Source organism: Mustela nivalis (assembly GCF_964662115.1).
Source record: "Mustela nivalis genome assembly, chromosome: 20".
Classification (NCBI taxonomy): domain Eukaryota; kingdom Metazoa; phylum Chordata; class Mammalia; order Carnivora; family Mustelidae; genus Mustela; species Mustela nivalis.
Window position 1 is genome coordinate 36,702,417 of NC_139039.1, and position 20,209 is coordinate 36,722,625.

A 20,209-nucleotide genomic window follows, 5' to 3' on the forward strand; every position below is an offset into this window, starting at 1 on the left:
TGTCACCATGTTGTTTCCTTTTGTACATGATGTTCCTTATATAAAGCGTCATGGATGATCACAGATTCTTTCTTTCTAGAGCTCATGCACAGTCACACACAGACTAACCAGTGAGAGTGCGCTGTTTAAAAGCCTCTCTCAAAAACAGGAAAGATTTTTCTTTTGTATTTCTTTTTTAGCAGTGGGGAGTTAAACATAAATTGTCATCACTACATGTTAAGTCCACAGTGATGTAGATAAAAAGTACATAGATATAGATATATCATCTGTCTTAAGTATTCCTGCAATACTGGTGGCGTCCCTGGACTGTGGGTGGGAGCGAGTTTATCCAAGTTACCTGATTCTGATGCAGGATCATGAGCCGACGGTTTCCCCTGAACATGCAGAATCATGAATTCTCATCCATCAGCGTCAGCGGCCAGGTGGCGTCCGATGGACAGTGCTTGTCACGGCCGGCTTAGCCATCACCCAGATCGACTCGAGATGAAGGGAAATGTCCGCAGCTAACAAAAACTGGACTGTGATTTCACTCTGTTTTTTAGGTACAAATAAAAACTAAGAATGTGTGTCTTTTGGGAGCGACGTGCATTTAAATATGATATCTTTCCAGCATAGTTCTGAACTGCCCCTGGAGAAGAGGGCTTGGTGCTCAGAGATCGGACTCAGGGAGAGATTTTTATTTTCAGAGAAGGGAATTTTTCCTGATGAATTCATGCTAATTAGACATTTGCTGGTGTAAGATAGACTGACTATCGTTGTGCTTTCAGCAATGTGTCTGAAAAACTGTGGGGATGCAAGGTATTCCTGGAACACCAAACCCTGATAATACTTAGGATGTAGCAGTTAGACTGATGGGGAATGGGAATGGGAATGATTGGAACTTGAAAGAATGTATTAATTTAGATTATATGATTTTTCACAATACCCATGGGTGTGTATATATATAGATATCTCCATATATATATATGGAGATATCTATATCTATCTATCTATAGATAGATAGATAGATATAGATATCTCCATATATAGATATATATAATATCTCCATATATAGATATATATAATCTATATATGGAGATATCTATATATAGATCTATATATCTCCATATATCTATATATCTCCATATATAGATCTATATATAGATAGATATCTCCATATATAGATATATATATATGCCATGTAAAGAGCACAGGCTTACGAGTGAAAAACTTAGGTCATTTTCCTCTTTATTTTCATTATATATATTATATATCTCATTTATTTTTAAATTTGGTTAGCTTTTAAATTAGTGATAAATTCACATGGCTCAACATTTCAGAGATATAATTGCATATTGAGGGAAAAGTCTTCATACCACTGTCAGATGCCATCCACCAAATTATTTTCTTACAGGTTATTAATATTAATCACTTTTTGGTACATTCTTTGAGAGACGTCTAATACATGTACTAACAAATTCATACATAAAAATATATTTATATAAATTGTATATATTCAGTATGCAAATGCACATATGAATAATTGTTAGTTATTTGGTACATTTTATTAAGTAGGATCAGTATTATTATGTAATAATTATACATATGTTCATATAAAATAAGTGTGCAATATAATATATAACTCCGTTATATATAATTTGATTATAGTATTATAAATTTTGTGTATATAATATTCCCTTACTTAAAAAAGGATATCACACTTTCACTTTTATCACTTCTGGGTCTTGCTATTTGCAATCAGTTGTTTTTAGAGGACCTACTGGAAGGAAGATCCTGGTCTGGAGGACCATTCCATTTCATTATAGAAACTATTCTAATTTCTTTCTGTAAGAACATAAAATCTGCTGGGACAGAGAACAACTCTGGACAAACATTTTGATTTCTCATCCTCCGCTACTACAGACAGTGCTGTGAGGCATAAGCGTGTGTGTGTGCATGTGTATCTTTCCATGTTTGTCATGAGAGTCGTATGAACTGGATTCTGTCGACTCTCTGTTTTTCTCTTTGCTCACCTATAAAGTCAGGATAGTGGTGCCCACTGCCCATGGTGATAGTGATGGTGAAGCTGAAACAGCATGACATGTCTGCAGAAGTTTAGGAGGAGAAAACACTTAATACATAGTACTTTTCCTCATAATATGTGTTGTTGAGAATATTGTAACACATATGTTTGATTTTTTTAATTTATTTTTTATTTTCAGCATAACAGTATTCATTATTTTTGCACCACACCCAGTGCTCCATGCAATCCGTGCCCTCTCTAATACCCACCACCTGGTTCCCCCAGCCTCTCACCCCCCGCCCCTTCAAAACTCTCAGATTGTTTTTCAGAGTCCATAGCCTCTCATGGTTCACCTTCCCTTCCTATTTCCCCCAACTCCCTTCTCCTCTCCATCTCCCCTTGTCCTCCATGCTATTTGTTATGCTCCACAAATAAGTGAAACCAGATGATAATTGACTCTCTCTGCTTGACGTATTTCACTCAGCATAATCTCCTCCAGTCCCATCCATGTTGCTATAAAAGTTGGGTATTCGTCCTTTATGATGGAGGCATAATACTCCATAGTGTATATGGACCACATCTTCCTTATCCATTCGTCCGTTGAAGGGCATCTTGGTTCTTTCCATAGTTTGGCAACCGTGGCCATTGCTGCTATAAACATTGGGGTACAGATGGCCCTTCTTTTCACTCCATCTGTATCTTTGGGGTAAATACCCAGGAGTGCAATGGAAGGGTCATAGGGAAGTTCTATTTTTAAATTCTTGAGGAATCTCCACACTGTTCTTCAAAGTGGCTGCACCAACTTGCATTCCCACCAACAGTGTAAGAGGGTTTCCCTTTCTCCACATTCTCTCCAACACATGTTGATTACTGTCTTGTTGATTGTGGCCATTCTAACTGGTGTAAGGTGGTATCTCCATGTGGTTTTGATTTGAATCTCCCTGATGGCTAGTGATGATGAACATTTTTTCATGTGTCTGATAGCCATTTGTATGTCTTCATTGGAGAAGTGTCTGTCCATTTCTTCTGCCCATTTTTTGATATGATTGTCTGTTTTGTGTGTGTTGAGTTTGAGGAGTTCTTTATAGATCCTGGATATCAACCTTTTGCCTGTACTGTCATTTGCAAATATCTTCTCCCATTCCGTGGGTTGCCTCTTTGTTTTCTGGACCGTTTCCTTTGCTGTGCAGAAGCTTTTAATTTTGATGAAGTCCCAAAAGTTCATCTTTGCTTTTGTTTCCTTTGCCTTTGGAGACATATCTTGAAAGAAGTTGCTGTGGCTGATATGGAAGAGGTTACTGCCTATGTTCTCCTCTAGGATTCTGATGGATTCCTGTCTCACATTGAGATCTTTTATCCATTTTGAGTTTATCTTTGTGTACGGTGTAAGAGAATGGTCGAGTTTCATTCTTCTACATATAGCTGCCCAGTTTTCCCAGCACCATTTATTGAAGAGACTGTCTTTTTTCTACTGTATATTTTTTCCTGTTTTGTTGAAGATTATTTGACCATAGAGTTGAGGGTCTATCTCTGGGCTCTCTGCTCTGTTCCACTGGTCTATGTGTCTGTTTTTATGCCAGTACCATGCTGTCTTGGTGATCACAGCGTTGTAGTAAAGCTTGAAATTAGGTAACATGATGCCCCATGTTTTATTTTTGTTTTTCAACATTTCCTTAGCGATTCAGGGTCTCTTCTGATCCCATACAAATTTTAGGATTATTTGCTCCAGCTCTTTGAAGAATACTGGTGGAATTTTGATCGGAATAGCATTAAAAGTATTTCTTGACAGTAGAACAAACCTAGGAATTTGTCTATTAGAACAATTAAAGCAGAATTTGAGGCTTTTATAAAGCTTCAGTTTGTTTTGGTCATATATGTGTTGTGAGTTCTACCCAACTATAATAGAAAGTAGAAGAATTTTCTAAGTAAACACTTAATTTGGATTTTTGCATTAGAAAGACCACCTTTACTGATAGTTCTTCCATGGTATCTGTTGTTCACTCTGAAGCTAACTTGAACCTGGACTCCTTTTTTCCTGTTCTTGAGTGAATTAAAGATCTGTCAGCTTCACATTTGATGCTCAGTATTAGATAAATAATATTTCTCAAGTAGTTCCTTGCTTTTCTGAGAAGTACAGGTGGCTAAATGGGAAATACTAAATAGAATTTTTTAAATTAGGAATACATGAGAGAAATGGTTTTGAGCCTTCGGGACCACGGATGTTAAAGATCTATTAAATCTCTGGTTTCCTTTTTTTCAATTTCATTTGATTGAGATGATGGAAGGTTAGATGGCATTGAATGTGAAAAAATAACTTGCCAAGAAGAAATCATTTGGGAAGATCACAAATATGAGTCTATATTTTTCAGGCCCTTCTTAATAGCCTCTGAGAGGGGGGAAAAAAGGCACAGCCTGCTGATAACCAGTAAGGGTAAATACAAATCAAAAAAGAAAAGAAAAAATTTGATTTCTTTGGTGCAAAGAGAGAGAGACTGCTCCCTCCCCTTTTCTTACAGCATTTTCTTTAGATAACTTGTAGCTGTAAATTCTTTCACTGTCTCTTTGGGAAGTATATCTTTATACAGACCTCTTGCCAGTTATACTGTCCAAGAATGTCTTTCTCAAGGACATTTGCCCTTTGAAATGCAGCAAAGGAGATAGAACCCCACCTCCCGGCTTCCGTGGAAGTGTAGAAACCAACTTTAGTGGCCACCTTGCTCCAAGTTGCAAAACTGACTCTTACCGGCAAGACAGGAGAAGTGTAATTTTCTGCTGGATAAAGCCACGTAGCCAACACAGATGGTGACCTGAGCTAACAGGAGAACTTAGGATGAGCTCTGTGTGACAAGCGGCGGTGTTGAGGGCTTCTGTTTGAAGGCTAGTCAGTCTCCATCTGGAGGACGTGCAGAATGGCTTGTATCCAGTTGGTTCTCTCAAAGGGTGCAGTTTCTTTCTCCAGCTTCTCAGCAAATGATCTGAGATGCATCACATTCTGGTTTAATGCTTATTAATGATAGAGTTGCTTTCCTTCTTTTCTGCCTTTGTGGAGAATATTTTTGAGGTGGAAGGAAATTTTGTTTTTAATTATATTTTCCTGGTCTAGTCTTTAGAGTTATTAAGATTGCTAGAAGAGTTCTTCAATAACTATCATCCTTGAAAGGTCTTTTTAAATATACGTACATATTCTATGAACTCTATAGATATATGGATTCTTTGAGTTCATAGCTTTCTTTTTGGTTAGAATCAGGAAATCAGCTTAATCCTAAAAGTCAATGGGGGATAATATGTAATTATTCTGTTATTGTGAGTTAAAACTTATAACATGTGCTCATAGTGCTTGATATTCCATTGACATTCAATATACAAAGGCACCTTTAGAAGTTCTGTTTTATTTGTAAAAATTACATAGTTTCTCATGATATATGATAAGCAGTAGATATGTAAAGTTCATATATATGTACATTTTAAAGCCCCTTTTGTTAAATACTCCCAAATTACTCTTTATTAAAAAAACTTGTGTCCGTTGAAATACCAATATTTGTGTATGAAGGTTTCAAGAGGAATAAGTCAGTCAGAGAAAGACAAATATCATATGACTTCACCCATGTGGGATGGGAGAAACAAAGAGACGAACATGGTGGGGGGAATAAAATAAGATAAAATCAGGGAGGAAGACAAACCACACTTTCATCAAAGCTATGCATTCCTTTTTTAAATATCTCACTATTAATATTTATTATGTGTGTAATCAGCCTTTGTTTCTTTGGATCTGGATATTTGAATTTGCACATGTGATGTAGTAGCCTCCTTTATATTACGGTATTTGATACGCCGATACTGTGTTCAGGAATTCTGCATGTATATTCGTGGGAGAGATTGGTGCATATGTACTTTTAATCCTTGTGAAGTTTCGGTGTCAAGTTTATACTCTCCTCAGATAATCAGTCCTCTTTTATGAGATCGGAAAGCGTGGCCATAAAATTGCCATTATTTCTTCCTTAAATGCGTAGACAAAGTCTCCAGCCACTTCGTCTCTGCTAGGAACAGTGTACGAGGCTCATTTTATGAGGCGTCTATCCGTATGTACAGCTGCTATCTGTCCAGCTACCCACCGGTCACCAGCTTTTTAATAATTTCCACCTAAGTAACAAATATCAGGACAGTGCACTTTGAGTTTTCCAGCATGCCCATCGTTAACTAGAGTTCCATGTCTTCTGCAGAAAATGTCTATACGAACAAATGAGCATATTTCATTGCAGTGTCCAGGTGTTGCATGCACAAGCACGGGGATAATCTGAACATCTGCTAACCTAGAGGAGACCGCCGCCACTTCTAGAAGCTTCCTTGTGGCTCTTCCAGGTACATATCCGTTCCCACTCTCCAAAGGCAGCTGCTCTTTTGATTTATTTTTCTGCTACAGATTAGTTTTGTGGCTTGTGTGAGGCTATCTGCACAAAGCATAATGTTTTTGAGATTTCCCCCCAGTGTTGCGTGTATCAGCAGGTGGCACTGGTCTCGTTGTTGTCCCGAGCAGTGTTCACTGCATGACTATTTCAGTGGACCCACTGCTTGTCACACCAACTGACGTCAGGATTGTTCCTTGGACATTTTTCTGAACATGTTTTCATTTCTCTGAAATAAGTCCCTAGGACTGGAATTGCTGGCTTCCAGATCACATCTGTGTAGATGAGAAACTGCCAGATCTTTTTCTGAAGTGGTTATACCATTGCAGTCGTTGAAATCTTCACCCACACTCGGTGTTCAGAAATGATGCTCCAGTGATACTTCAGCGGTTTTAATTTCCATTTTTATGCTGAGCAGTAATGTGTACTTTTTCACGTGTTTTTTGCTCATTTGAATAACTCTTTTCTAATTTTTTTAAAGATTTTATTTATTTATTTGATATATAGAGAGAGATCACAAGTAGGCAGAGCGGCAGGCAGAGAGAGAGGAGGAAGCAGGCTCCCCGCTGAGCAGAGAGCCCGATGCGGGACTCAATCCCAGGACCCTGGGACTATGACCTGAGCCGAAGGCAGAGGCTTTAACCCACTGAGCCACCCGGGCGCCCCTCTCTTCTAATTTTTTAATTGGGTTGTCTTTTTCAAACATCACACTTCAAGCTCTTTATATATACTGAATCCCTGTCTTTTGTCAGAGACATAATTCGTGAATCTTTTCTTCAAGTCTGAGATTTGCACAATCATTTTTAATGTACTTCTTCACATAAGTTTATTTTTTATTGTTTTCAAAGTTTTTACTCAAATTCCAGTTAGTCAACATGCAGTGTACTACTCGTTGCAGGTGTACAATGCAGTGATTCAGCACAAGCAACGTCACCCGTGCTCGTCACGACAGGTGCAGCCTCCATCGCCGTCGCTTGCTCAAACTCCCCCACCCCTTGCCCTAGCCTGACCATCAGTGTGTTCTCTGTAGTGAAGAGTCTGTTTCTTGGTTTGCCTCTCTCTCTCTTTTTTCCTTGCACAATCATGTTTTCCTTACACAATCATGCTTCATGACTTTCAGTGACCTAAGTTTTAATTTTGTTAAGTTTCACTAATTCTTTCCTTTTGCTGTGTCTGATTTCTGTGACGTCTCTAAGAAAGTTTGCTCATCCTCTAGTCATGAAGATAGTCTCCCAAATTTTCTTCAGGTGCCTGACAAGTTTAGATTTATAATGAGGTCTATACTATATTAATTCCTGTGTGGGTGTGAGCAAGGAGCAAAGATTTATTTTCCTAGCTGAGGGGGAATTCTCATAACGCACAAGTGCACCGACAGTGGTTTGTGACCCCCAAGTCCGCTCCGTATCCAACCATTTTTCTTCACCCCAAAAGGACACTCCGGCCGTTACTCAGCTGTGTCTGCGATTCTTTCCCCAGCAACCGGCAGCCACCGACCTGTCTCTGTGGCTTCGACTGTTCTGGAGGTTTCCTATAAATGCAGTCATAGAATATGTGACCTTTACTGCGTGGCTGCTTGTGGTTGGCACGACTCTGTGAGCTTTCTCCCCGCTGCACGCTGTGTCGGCGCTCAGTCATTCTGATGGCTGCGTAATATTCTGTTGTACAGACAGACCACGACTTGTTTATCCATTAGTAAATTTATTCTTCCCATTAATATTTAAAGGTTATCCCTCACTGCTTATCAAAAAGACTTTCCTTTGCCTATTGAACTGATTTGGTACTTTTGGTTAAAAAGAAGAAAGAATATGTACATGTAGGTCTATTTCTGGACTCTCATTTTCCATTGCTCTCTACTTAAATCTTCATACTTATACCATATTGTCTTTTTAATATCCATTTTTTTGAGGCAGATCACATAAAAAAGCCAGGCATATTTAATGTATAGAGTCTGATGAGTCAGGAATACGTATATACCTGTGAAACCCATCATCACAACCGAGGCCGTAAAAATATCCATCATCTCCAAAGTTGACTCCTGCCTTTATTATCATTACTGTTATTTTTAGTTTTGACATAAAGTCTATGCCATCAGCAAAGTTTTAAGTATATAACACAGTGTTGTTAACTGTGGCATGATGCTGTGTGTGGATCTCCAGGACTTACCTTCTCTAACTGAAATTTCGTACCCCTTGACTAAGGCGTCTATGTTTCCCCTTCAAGCCCTGACAACCACCAGTCCACACTGTTTCTAGGAGTGTGACTACTTTAGAGTCCTCATATAAATGGCATCACAGTTTAGTTGTCGTTCTGTGTCTGGCTTATTTCACTGAGTACAACGATCTCCGGGTTCATTCATATGGTTGCAGATGTCAGGATTCCTTCCTTTGTAAAGCTGAATACACACACACGCACACACACACACACACACACACTTATACACACATGCATACACATATACACATACAGGCTGTCTGGGTGTCTGATATATGTGTATGTGTTTGTGTGTGTGTATAGTATATAGTATATATATACCATATATACTTTCCTTATCCATTCTTTTGTGGATGGATACTTAGATTGCTTTCATATCTTGGCTGTTGTGAATAGATTGGCTTGAAATCCTGGTTTCAGTACCTTTGGATATATATACCCAGAAGTGTGATTGCCACATTGTCTTGATTTATATAGCTTTATAGTAAGCCTTGAGGATAGACTGATTTTTTTTCTTCTGTCTTTGACTATACTAGGTTCTTGAATTTCTGTGTAATTTTAAGAATAGTCATGCTAATTTCCGCAAAAAGCCTGCCGGTGTTATGGTTGCGATTGTACTTAATATATAGATCAATTTAATCTATCAACCAAATTGAATTCAATTTATGAATTTTAGATGAATTCCATGGTGGCCAAGAAACATTTGTAGTATGATTTCAAATACATGAAATTTATTAAGATTATAATTTGTCACTACATATATTTCAAGAGGTTTTTTTTTTTCAGTCTAAAGATTTAATATATCTTTAAGAAATTTTTTGTATTGTTGGAGGTTCCCAAGTAGTCTGTGGGTTTCCATGGCTTTGAATGTTTGCTCTATTCAGTGTGGTTAAACTCTGCTAACTGGCTGGAGAGAGGGAGAGAATGTGCTTTCAGAGGAGGTGTCCCTGGAAGACATCCCCATCCCTGATCTGCCTTCTGTGTTTTTATTTCATTCATTTTTTATGGCTGAGTAATATTCCATATGCCACCTCTTTTTTTTTAACTTTATTAAAATACTGAGTTTATTTCACATGTATATTTTTGTCTCCCCACCATATCCATTTGTCTGACCACCACTACTACTCTGTCCTGTCATAACATTCCATACATACTTCAAACCAAGCAAAGGGTTCCATCTTTGAAAACTAAACAGGCATTTTGGACAACACATTTTTGGCAATGGAACCTGGACAACATTTATCAGACACGGTGGGGAAAGTTCTCACTCTGCATTATAAAAAGGACAGCCAGATATCAACTGTTACAGAAATGAAATAAGACGGAAAATTTTAGCAAACTATTTAAACTATTTTCTTAAAGAGACTTCCTCCACTGCCAGAGATCTTGAATAGCCTCTTGGTCAGTCATCCGGAAGCAATTCTTCAAACAATTGATGAACTTGGCTCCCACTTTGGGAAGAGAAGCACCTTTTTCTATACTTGCTTGCATTTTTGCTTTAATGTCTTCTACAGAACTAGGTCCTTTCAGTGTCTTGGGAGTCTTTTCCTGTTTTTTCTTGACCTTTTGTTCTTGGTGTTGATGATTTTGAGTCTTTTCCATTCTGGTTTGATTTCTGTGCATTTTTGGCTGGAGTATCTCGTATACATTTCTTTACTGGAGCCTTTTCTTCAGCTTCCTCCTCATCAAAATCATTGTCATCATCATCATCATCATCTTCATCGTCGTCATCATCGTCATCTTCATCATCATCTTCATCAGCAGCAAGTTTTACTTTTTTCTGAGGAAACTTGTTACCACTTCCAGGGGCAGAACACTTTCCAGATATACTAAGGAGTTTCCCATCCTCTTCCTCTTCATCTTCTAGCTCTGCATCTTCCTGCACAGCTACTAAGTGCTGTCCACCAATATGCACAGGCCCTGAACCACATTTCAACCGTAAGTCCACAGGTGGTGTTATTTCAAAGCCCCAAGGGAAACCATTGGCTGTACAGACATTTTCAAAGTTGCCAGTGTGACTTTAATTGGACTGCCTTCATAATTCATTGCCTCTGCTTCAACAATGTGCAATTCATCCTTTGCACCAGCTCCTAAATGGACCATTCTTAAAGGTAACTGGTGTTCATTTTCATCATTACCCACCTTAAAGTGATAATCCTTGTCAGCCTTTAGTTCACAAACGAAAAGGTAGTTCTGGGGCCTCAGGGGGCTCATGTCCATATCCATCGAATCTTCCATGGGGTGGTGGCTCGCGCTTAGGTGGGAGAGAAGGCGGATGGAGATAAACAACTACTGTTCACAACCGCGCAGGACGGAATCACACCAGGGCTGCCACCTCTTTTTTTTTTTTTTTTTTTAAAGATTTTATTTATTTATTTGACAGAGAGAAATCACAAGTAGAGAGGCAGGCAGAGAGAGAGAGAAGCAGACTCCCTGCCGAGCAGAGAGCCCGATGCGGGACTCGATCCCAGGACTCTGAGATCATGACCTGAGCCAAAGGCAGCAGCTTAATCCACTGAGCCACCCAGGCGCCCTGCCACCTCTTTTTTATCCCTTCATCAGTCAAAGGACATTTGGGCTATTCCCATAATTTGGCTGTTGTTGATAATGTTGCTGTAAATATTGGGTTGCAAGTATCCCTTTTGAATGGGTATTTTTGTATCCTTTGGGTGAACACCCAGTAGTGGGATTGCTGGGTCAGAGGGTAGCTCTATTTTCAACTTTTTGAGGAACCTCCATGCTGTGTTCCAGAGGGGCCGCACCAGTCTGCATTCCCACCAACAGTGTGAGAGTTCCCCTTTCTCCGCATCCTCGCCAGCATCTGTTGTTTCCTGACTGGTTAATTTTAGCCATTCTGATGTGAGGCGGGATCTCACTGTTGTTTTGATTTGCATTTCCCTGAGGAGTGATGTGGAGCCTCCTTTCATATGTCTGTTGGCCGTCCGGATGTCTGTGTGCTGAGGTGAGCTTATATCTAGCAGTTAGTTGCTAACTGGAACACTTACCTCCCTCTTCGTACTCCCTGGCTACACCCACACTTTAAACTTAGGAGAAATAGCCCTGACACCTACTACCTCATCGGAGCAGAGGAGAAATAACCAGATTAGCTGCTCAAGTTCCCTCCCACACTTAATTACCTTGAGCATATGTGTTCGCTCTCACTCACACCGCCTTCAACCTCACCGAGTTCCAGTTCTCTGGAGCCTCTTCCTCCTCTGCACTGTTCGTTTTTGTCCTTCCAGCAACCGTTAATTCCAACAAGGTCTTGGTTTTGTCTGATTTTATCCACTTTTCATTTAAGGCTTGTTTTTCCTTTGAGGAGTATGGTTGGAAACATGGTTTTTACATTTAGCTTCACCAGAGGAAGTTCTGGAAACACGGATGGATATCGTGGACATTGATGATGATGAAGAAAGTTCTTATATCTCTTAAGCCCTTTTTATTTTTAATCTGGGGTAGGTCCTCCAACTGCTCGGCTGGGAAGTGGGGGATCCGCCAGTCTTACCTGCTGGGACCAATCACCTCACAGGCACTCAAGTTTTGTGAGAAGTTATTTTTCACTTTTTATTCGGGGTCACCTTTTTGTTTTTCTTTGGTTTTTGTTTTGTTTTGCATTGTGGTGGTTGTTAATAAATATTCATTAGCTGTAGTGCCAGGAGAACTGTGGGAAGCCATTTTTGAGTGACAGTTACTAGTTTTTAACTATTCATTTATTTCCTCAGGTATGGTCCGTTTCATATAAAGCTAGCAGCAAGTTCCACTTATAGAACTCCTCCTTGACTGCCTTATCTTTATGCACTCGTTCGTTCTTGAGGACATGTTTGTAAGAAGCAGTACTTGACAACGGATGTAGAGATGAATCACCTGTGTTTATAAATATGAGACTTGTGGGACCAGAGTTAGGGTTTCAGTAATTTGGATATGCTGTAGAGAAAAATTATTTAGGCACACAGAGTGAGAGTTCCAGAATGTTTTGTGAAAATGCCATATATAGTGTATATAGATATATAGATTTCATGGATGTATATGTACTAAATACATGCATACATTTCCTGGCATTTGAACAAAATGACGGTGAAGCTGGGCTTTCTATACTGCATTACTGCATTCTGAGAAAATGCATAGTAAATCAAAAGAATCTCAGAGGATTTGAACTCTGTAGCTAGGAAAAGAACATGGGATGAGCTGTCTCATTATCTCTGTCCACCTAAGCTAGTCTAACAAACCACAAAGTGAGTGGCTTATAAAAACCAGAAAGTTCTTTCTCACAATTCTGAAGAACTGGAGATCCAAGCTGAAGGTCACCTTCAGGTGAGCGCCCTATTTCTGGTTCATGGCCAGCGCCTTCTCCCTGCATCCCGCCCTGGTGGAAGGGGCTGGGGCTCGGCGGGATCTTTTCTATAAGGGCACGGGCGCCACCCACATGACCTGAGCCCTCCCAGCGTCTCTACCTCCTAACACCACCATGCTGGGATTGGAATTCCAAGCAGTGAATTTTGGGGGACACAGCAGTTCCGACTACAGAAGGTTGCTCACACGGATGAGGTCCATGAGAGCTCTTGCACCCTGTCCTCCTTACTGGATGGAAGGGTGTCTCTTGAGGTCTGAATGTCACAGTTTGGGTATCACAAGCAGAGGCGAACACCTTCACCTGCGTACCTGCTCTTGCCCTGTGACTTTGCCTCATCCACTAATCTGTCCGCCCTACGTCCGGCCTTTTTATTCTCCACCAGCCTCTGGTCAGAGCACAAGTTCCCCTGATCCTGTAAGGACCAGCTTGGTTCTTGGCTTCCGTTTTTCCTCAGAGGTTACCAGAGCTAAATGCAGCCCCTGTGTCACCATCGGTGCTACCGTCTTCCCTGATCGGTTGCTTTGTTTTGCTAATGGAATTCCTTTCCTTAAGTTTAAAAAAAATTAATAGTTCATTTAATGGAAATATTTTCCATGCTGAACTTTTTAAATTCACCTGCTGCCTGTGAAGCTGTTAATTATTTCCTTCCTCACAACTTTTCTGCTACTTATTCCCTCAGATCCTCGCTCTAAACATATGGTTTTATTAGAGAAAATCAATAACCAGAATTGACTCAAGAAATGGGAACCTGAACAGGTTCCCATTCCCATTCCTGTTCCCATGACTATAATAGAGTTTGGGAAGGTGTTCAAAGAGCTGTGTCCCCCAGATGGCCATGGGCGCAGGTAGTTTAAAAGTGAATCCCACCAAACCTGCAGAGACCAGAGAATCCCCATGTGCTGTAACCGCTCCAGAGAATATAAAATTTTCCAACTTACTTTAAAGGTTAGCGTAACCCCGATAACAACACATGGACCTCGAAAAAAGTAAAACACAGAATTATTTCAGTAGATGCCAAAGCGTATGAATCTCTTTTCTATGTTTGGAAATCTTTCAACTTCGAGATCTTTGGAGAAGGAGAACCTGCCTCCAATTACCGAAATGTGCTCCCCAGATGGTCTTGCAGCTGGGTCATGGGCACATGACCGGTGGGACTGAGCCCGGACTGTCAGTCAAGAGCTGGGATCTCAGAGGAGGAGGCACCTTGCAGGATTCTGTCCTTGCAGCAGGAAGGCTGTGTGTTTCCTCCAATTCTCTTGTCTTAGCCTGTCCCCTAGATATCTTTACTCCAATGACTTGGGCTTCTGCCTCGTCGCTCTGTGCCATTTTCCATTTACTCTTAAATTCATTTCTCAAATATTTGTGTCCACCCCAGAGTTCTCTTTATATAATGATATCCTATTGCCCATTTATTATATCCACTTGGAATTGACAAGCCCTTGTGTGTCTAACTTCTATTACTTTTTTAAGTTTATCGATATGTACTAATATAGGAGTGTTAGAAAATGCATGTGTATGATTTATCATTATCTTATTCTGGTTTCCTGCAGAATGAATCATTTAGTAGGGGAATGTGACCCCAGGGAGCAGGAGTGAGAACTGATGGATGAAGACGGATGAGAGTGTGGGGGGGCACATGCTATTTATTTGGTCATTGCCTATGGCTACCAGTTTCTTGACCCTAAAGACCTTCTCAGGAATGTCATGAAATATGTCTTTTGTGCCTTGCCTGTTTAAGGCAAGAAAATGGGGATATTTATCATCAGTTCTCATGCTCCATTAATCAAAGGGGTAACACACTGGTCCCAAGTCCCCTGCATTTCTAGGCTGAGCATGCGTAAGTACAGATCTGTTCCTGTGTGTGCCCCAGTGGGGGCAGTGAGAGACCCACTGCCCAGGTCCCCAGCAGCCTCTGTCAGGTTCCATTTGTGCAAACCTCAGTGAAGCGTGCCAGGTGTTGGTCCTGGTGGCAGGTTGAGAACACATGGAGAGGCCGAGGGGATTTTCTGTGCTGCGCTAGAGATGTCTAATGTGATCTTAGTCACAGATCTAAGGAGAAACACTATGGAATTACGACCTCCACAGGGCTTAAAAAGGTATTTGAAATTTTTCAAGTTATGTTCCTCTTGATTTAAGAAAAACACTAAAAAAAAAAAAACCCTACAGTCAATAAAATAGGTAGCAATAAAAATATCTTAAACACACACATACACATCACAGCAAAGATTTACCCCACTGAAAGGCAAAATGTGCATTTATAATGACTAAAGCCAAAAAATATAGTTGCATTCCCATTACCATCAATATTTTGAACTCTAATGAAAGTATTAATAAACATATTAACCAAGAAGGATAAAATGGAAGTTGGGAAGGGTATAGGTAAAACTTATTCTCCTTTTTTTCTTTTAAGAAAGAGAAAGCAGGGCTAGGGGGAAGGGCAGAGGCAGAGGAAGAGGGGGAGAGAGAATCTCAAGCAGGGTCCACCCCTATCGTGAGCAGCCCTGTGCAGGGCTCTATCCCATGACCCAGACCTCAGCTGAAATCAAGAACTGGATGTTTAACCAACTGGGCCACCTAGGCACCCCCTTCCTATTTTTTATAATTATATGATTGTATTCTATTTAAAAAACAACAATCCACCGTCAATCTACTATAAACAGTAAGAGAACATTAAAAAAATAGAGAACAGAATGTTAGCATACAGATATTTAGCAATAATAACAGGCTGCAGTTTATAAAGGAAAAAAAGTATGTCAGCGTGAGAAAATTAAAATACACGGAAATAAATGTAATAAGGTATACCAAAAACTGATATGAAAAACTTCTTAAATATAATTGGGACCTAAAATTAGGCCTGTATACGTGCAAAAAATAGGCAGTGAGTAAATATTCTCAATATATTAATGTTGCCTGCTCCCCCGACTTATGTTTATCCATGTAAACCGGGACTGGTAAAAATATCCATCGTTGTATTTTCTGGACTGGGGTGAGTGGATTCTCGCAGTCATATGGATAGACGAGGGAAGAGCAGAACCAGAGTCCTGATTCCCAACGTGATAAAACCTACCGCAGAGTCTCAGGCGTTCATCGTTTGGTTGAATTCTATGCAGATGCAGGCCGAGCAAAGAAACCCTGTAGATCCCAACCTACCAAACTAGGCTCAAGTAAATACAGCCTTTCAGAGTGTGGCATGAGAAATTTCTCAGCCCTCAGGGCGCCTGCGGGGCTCCGTGGGTTAACGCGTCTGCCTTCGGCTCAGGTCCTGGTCCCGGGGTGCTGGGATCGAGCCCCGCATCGGGCTCTCTGCTCAGCGGGGAGCCTGCTCCGCCCCGCCCCGCCCCCTCCTGCCTCTCTGCCTCCTTGTGATCTCTGTCTGTCAAATAAATAAAGTCTTTTGAAAAAAGAGAGAGAGAGAAAGAAATTTCTCAACCAAGGGAGAGAGGAGGGTGAAAATAGTCTTTAAAAAAAAAACACTTTTTTAAAAAGATTTTTTATTTATTCATTTGAGAGAAAGAGAGCCAGTGAGAGCCCGGCGGTGGGGGTAGCGGGAGGGCGGAGAAGCAGGCGCCCCGGCCAGCAGCGCGCCCGACCGCGCGGGGCTCCGTCCCGGGGTCCCGGGACCCCTCCCCAGACTGAGCCAAAGGCAGGTGCTTAACCAGTGCAGCCGGCCAGGCGCCGCCCCCCAAAACCATTTCAGAACAAGTTTAGAGTCACAAAGCTGCGGTGGCGAGTGTGAGTTCTGGCTGTGCCCCCCGGGTCTGCACGGCCGTGGGCACGGGTTGAATCTAATGGGGCCGCAGCGAGCTCCGGCCGGACGCCCGCCCCCGGGCCCGCGCGGCGTCGGGTCTGCAGCTCCCCGCTCTGTCCGGGTCTGTGAAACGTGGGGTCTTTCCTGCTTGTCCGTCTGCTGCACCGGTGCTGAGCAATGAAGGCCGGGGGTCTAAGTGAGGGTCGCCTGTGCAGGCCTGTCTGCTGTCCTGCTGATGACTAAACGGGAGTCTGGGGAGTCTCCAGAGGTGAGAACCTCCTTCCTCAACACATCCCGTTGGGGACGACAGGTAGCATGGACCAGATTTCTCCCAGTACAGTTTTTCCTTTCTGCACTCAGCCTGGAAGCAAGCCGCTGAGACTGGCTCACAGTAAAAGGAGAAGGATTGAGCTCTGCCTCCTGGAGGACTTGTCTCAACAGTCTTTTCTAGAATTCTTTTGTAAGGAAGAGTTGTCTCGTCCAACCCCCCAAATAAGGTCGAGTCAACATGTACACGCCAATTACTCAGTGATTGGAAGGCAAAAATGAAAACTGTAAGCGAATGTGGACTGTTGTTTTTTTTATAATGTCAAGGTGGCAAAGTTCAAGTATAAATCAAAAGCTAGATGAGGTTCGAAAAAACCGGTGTGGTTTACAATATACAAAGAAGATGAGAAAGCTAGGATGGACAAAAATACCCCAGACAAAGACAAAAACTGTGTGACAAAATGGGGAAATATATGCACTGTATTGTACACAAAGGTCTCATGCTCTTGATGTGTGGATATCTTTGAGTCACAAAAAAGTAAAGGAGTAAAATATTATAGACAAATAGGCAATAGACATGAACACATATTTCACAGAGAAATGTTCCTTAGATGTGTGAAACTCTGCTCATTCTCAGTATGACAGAAATTCTAATTAGAAGCACTATGAGTCTGTATCTTCCAATTATCAGATTAATAAAAACCCCAAATTCAATAACATACAGTGTTAACGAGGGTATGAGCAGGTAAGCACTCTCGTACGTCTTTGAAGGGAGTGAAAAATTGTGCATCCCTTATGTGAAGAAATCCATCAATATTAATGATGGTAAAGAATGCACTTACCCTTTGGCACAATGGTCTTTCTTGTAGGAATTTATTGCACAGATATACTTTACAAATACAACCGTGACAAAGGAACAAGTTAAGTTTTTGCAGCATTGTTCTTTCAAACAATAAGAGATTGAGAGCAATATAAGTTGTGCTGTATTTATAATTCATACAAAGAAATACAACTTATATAATACAGATATAAAGCAGATTTTATATTAGGCTTGTTAATATTTCATTTCAGTTTCTATAATTTCACTGATTTTATGTCAACCTTATCTATTGAGAACTGAAAGATGTAGATTTAAATCTCTTGCCAAATTAATGGTTTCCATCTCTTGGGGATAGAAATGAAATCAATTTTTAAATAATTCAATGACCTTGCTAAATTATCGTATTAATCTAATTACTTGTGAGGTGTTTCGGAGTTTCTGTATAGTGATATGTAAAGCTTGTGTTCTTTCTTCTGTGATGGTTGGATTTGTATCGCAATTTAGCGAGGCTCTTGTTCCCAGTTGGCTTCGTCAAAGGCTAGTCCAGATAGTGCTGTGAAGGTATTTTTTGGATGTGACTAACATTTACAATCAGCTGACTTTAAATAAAGGAAATGACCCTCTGTAATATAGGCAAAGCTTTTGTTCAGGTTCTTAAAGAACAAAGACAGGTTTCCTGGGCAGGGTGAGGGGGCAGACGAGAAGGAATCTTAGGTGCAACATTGAAACCCTCCCTGAGTTGCCAGCCTCGGGACCCAGAGCCGTAATACGAACTCACCTGCGTTTCCACTCTGCCAGCTCGTCCTACAGACTGCACACTTCCTAGCCCCCACAGACACATGAGCTAATTCTTAAAAATGAGCTTCTCTCTCTCTGTATATGTATGTTGTGTGTGCATGAAAAAGAAATAGAATAATATATTACTAATATAATAATTACTAATATAATATATGTTATAGAAACTGAATGAAGTATTAAGAAGCCTGTTATAAAATCTGCATTGCATGAATTATTGGGCTTTGTCTGAATTGTAAATATATCATAACTTGTATTGTTTTCAGTCCTTTGTTTTTCAATAACGGAAGTCCTACCGAAGCGAGACTTGTTCATTTCTCACTTTTGTGTTTGTGATGACACATCTGCAGAATAAGTTCCCGTGTGCGTGTGTGTATTCCCGCTTCGCAAAGATGTGCTTGAAGCCTTTATCATTTAAAATTAACTCGAGGATCGTATTCCTTAGGTCTTTTAGATTTTGGAGCTCACAGGCATTTTTTCCCTTAGATCGTTATTTTGTTTCAATATCACCTTAGGAAGGTGGTTTTAGTTTTGAAAAAATGTCAATATATTTGGTGTTATAGCTTTCTATGTGGGATTCAATGTGATATGATAAATGTCAAAATGATAAAATTTGTACTTTTTCCCCTCCTTGATTGCTGATATTCTTTTTCTCATAATGTTGCATGAAGTTAAGGAGACTTTCCCAGTATAGAACAAAGTGATTTCTAGCCTACTCTGAATGTATTGGGATTCAGACAGTTGAAGGAGATTTAGCTCAAGCTAAGAATATGATAAAAATAAAAATCATTTGATTCTGTAAATTTTCTGATTGCTTATATCGCTGTAACTACTAATAGTAGAAAATTTATTATGCTTCATTCTGGCCTTTCTTTATTAAAAAATGCTAGAACAGGGCACCTGGGTGGCTCAGTTGGTTGGACGACTGCCTTCAGCTCAGGTCATGATCCTGGAGTCCCGGGATCAAGTCCCGCATCGGGCCCCCAGCTCCTTGGGGAGTCTGCTTCTCCCTCTGACCTTCTCCCCTCTCATGCTCTCTCTCACTGCCTCTCAAATACATAAATAAAAATCTTTAAAAAGAAAAAAAAAGATTCTCTCTCTAAAAAAATGCTGGAACATTATAGAAATGTCACTTAATGGCTTGCTATTTATATCTATCAAAATATAAACTTAAATTGTAAGCGTAGTACATTCCTGTTATATAGACACCCAATAATATATTTAAAATATTATTTTTAAAATTTTAATAAATATGATTTAGAGTTCCTCATAATGCCAAAGGTGACATATAGTGAATTCTAGAAAATATATTTTTTAAATCTTTAGAATTTCCCATTTATAATGCAGTTGGCTTACTCTTTAATCATTCTTATTCTAAATAGTTTGACCTAATGTTACCTTGTGTATTTTGCATTCTACTGAAATCACCTCAGTGTCTAGTTACTTATCTTACAGAAAACGTCCTCAGAACAATTTTTTTTAAAGTAAGTAAGTGGAGGAGTTCTTCTTCAGTTTGAAATAGTTTTCCAAATATATTTATAATTCTGGCACATATCAAATTTTTTTGCTCGTATAATCATTATTGTCATTGTAATCTGAGAAGAAACCGAGG

At 40.2% G+C, this 20,209-nt stretch overlaps 1 pseudogene across 1 annotated transcript; it reads right to left on the reverse strand.

The window, feature by feature from the left end:
* Positions 1-9,650: 9,650 nt before the first annotated feature.
* LOC309855198 (nucleophosmin pseudogene) lies at positions 9,651-10,911 on the reverse strand (annotated as a pseudogene). The gene has a single exon. The product of its transcript is annotated as a nucleophosmin pseudogene (transcript).
* Between the last annotated feature and the right edge of the window lie 9,298 nt (positions 10,912-20,209).